Source organism: Cydia splendana, chromosome 21 (assembly GCF_910591565.1).
Source record: "Cydia splendana chromosome 21, ilCydSple1.2, whole genome shotgun sequence".
NCBI classification, from domain to species: Eukaryota; Metazoa; Arthropoda; class Insecta; order Lepidoptera; family Tortricidae; genus Cydia; species Cydia splendana.
In genome coordinates, this window is record NC_085980.1 from 10,239,591 (window position 1) to 10,242,496 (window position 2,906).

Genomic DNA, 2,906 nt, shown 5'->3' on the forward strand with positions numbered 1-2,906 from the left:
TTTCGGTTATCGTGCGAGTGCGCCACCAGCTGTGGCATCTGCGACAACACGAACAAGAAAGGATCTCGGTACTTTAGTCTCTCTCACGTCTCACCTTCTGCGGCAGGTGGAGGATACTCTTTAGCACCGTTTGCTAGACCGCCCGCCAGCACCAGATTCCTATGACTAAGGAGATCATGAAACGTTGCCGTCCTCTGGGTGGATTGAGGAGCGGTGGCGATCCGAACGTTTTATGTGGCGAATTTTTTTGGTTAGGCCATATCAAACTGAAAAATCCTATTTCTGTAAAAAGGACCATTCTCAGATGTAAGTAATTGCGTTTAAATATCTACCACCACCTTTACCATGCATATTATATGTAACAATAAGGACTGGATGACTGATAATAAGGACACATATATGTTTGGTCATTGACTCATTGTAATATGTATAGTTATATCCTTCTAAAAACAAACGTTAAAATGGATGAAAATCACCATTTGTTGAACCCAAAGCCTTTTAAGACATTGGGTTGTCGTTAATGTTTTTGATTGCCTATCCAATATTTTGCATAAAATATTAAATACAAATTTCAATACTCAAGTAGGCTAGGAGATTTTTGATGTAAATATATTTTAAATCAATGTAAATAATAAGCTTTAAATAGGTCATTGAAATGTCCTGTATTATGTCTAGTCATTAAACTAAAAATAAATTGGTCAAGCATTTGTACCTACTCTTAAGTAAATTTAAACTTATATGATAAGAAGGCATATAAACACCACAATTTGACCACTAATGTATAGCACCAATCTGGCGACCGCCCAATCAAAAAAGTACAGCAGACCTACATATTGTTCATAAGAATCATAAGGTTGTCAATGTCTGTAGATCCTTTAAAATAAGTTGTGTACCAATTGAACTAAAACGCTATGTCGGAAATTTAGACTTGATGAATGATCTCCGAGTTAATTTATACACGGTCCTTTATGATGGATATTACTTTCAACTGGATTCTGATGATCGTTGCAGAGATCCAAGATATGCACCCGTCACAAAGGATCGTATACTGCAATCGTAAGTTAGTATATAATTTAAGGGATCGTTTAGAGTTTAGACTATAACACCTACTTAATTAAAACTTTATCCTGAGCTACTAGTTATAATACTTACACTATAAGTCTGTATCTTTAGGTATTTAAATAAAAGTGAACAAACAATTTGTGCATTTTCGGGTACCTAGTTATAACATTTATTGGTTAACCGACCAAATTACAAAACCGCCTGGATCAGTCACTGAACGACCTGGGGGGCGATTTTTTAATTTCGATCGCTCGATTTCGTCACTCGAAAATCGGTGGAAAACGGCGAAATGCTAATTTTTGAAATACGAGCGATCAAAATTTAGAATCTATTAGTATTCGTAAAATTCCTAGTATTAGTAGAATTTAAATGCCTAGTACTGGAGATATCATTTAACGAAATACACGAAATCGAGTGGTCGAAATTCAAAAATCGGCCCCCTGACTATAACTTACATTATTTGATCGTGTAATGTAAAACTGGCATAAGGAGCCATTTATTTAAGGGTAGATTTTATTTACTTTTATTTATATACCTAAAGATACAGAGCATAGTGGAATGAAATGACTGTAATGAGAAAATCTTAATTCAATTCATGCATGTCCAAAAAATCGTATGAGAACCAGAGTTACACCAAGTTAAGTTGGCAATGATTTTGATATCACAGAATGTGCTTGTTGTGCTTGTGTTGTTGTTGTTGTGTCTAACAACTGGCCTTAACTAACTAAATTGCAGTCGGATAGATATCCTCAAAAAAATAAAGTCCTCCCTTTTCTATGTAACCCTTCGGCCTCGTAGTTTTGGTCAGTAGGTACTTACCAAATCGTTTTCACCCATATGTTTCACCAATGTTCTTAACATTCGTTAGGAAACAAGAGATAAAGACAAATTACGACTTCGCAATCACGAGTATTATTGCATTTCAATTTATTGATAAAATATCTTAAATCTAAATATTTTTGGAAATCAGTTGGAAGTCAGTTGCGGTTGGTTGCGGTTTCAGTGAAATGAGTGAAATCTATAAACGTCCGTATAATTGTTTAACCTAAACGATCTCTAGTTTTTATATTTTAAGTGTAAACATGTGAAATAGGGCTTTAATAAAATTAAATAAAAAAAATGGGTGTACATTATTTTGTTTTGTTTTCTTACCTTATTTATAGGGTGTGTTCAATCAATAACCATAAGTCGTTGCTTATCATGAACAGTGGTACAACTAAAAATGAAATGCTATTGCATTTAATATTCTATCTTTTACTGGTAAGATTTAAAGTCGAATGGCATTTCATTTTGTTTTGTGTCACTGTTCATGATAAGCGTCGAAGTGTCGCATAAAGATGTGCTTGATTCAAACATAAAGCAATGAATGATAATACATAATGAAATTATGTTTATCATCCACACCATACACGATTTCATCTGATTTTGTAATCAAATAAAAATTATCCGGACTATCAAACATCTATCTGATCTGACGTTGAAAATGGCGCCTTTGTAGCTCAGTGTTGCTAGTTACGAAAATATAGATCACTATGCCTAAAAATAAATGAGATTGGATAAAAGAATAGTGAAATAAATTATCATTTGATACATTTATTAAGTAAATCAGTATTAGTAATGCTTCAGTATACATATATGTAATTTAATTAATTGATCCCGCAAATGATATTGCAACGAAGTGAAGTATAAGGTCCTTTATACAGCCATATTCAATGACAAAGATTAAATAAAATATTAACAAACTTTAATTAAAGCAGGACATGTACATTATTCAAAATAAAACAATGAAATAATAAGATAATGTTTATTCCTGACCGTTTTTTTTATTAAAAGTGTTCTCTCTT

General features: G+C 33.0%; 1 long non-coding RNA gene across 1 annotated transcript in view; it reads left to right on the plus strand.

The window, feature by feature from the left end:
- The window catches only part of LOC134801070 (uncharacterized), a 105,445-nt gene that overhangs the window by 28,692 nt on the left and 73,847 nt on the right, over positions 1 to 2,906 (plus strand). The window lies entirely within an intron of this gene.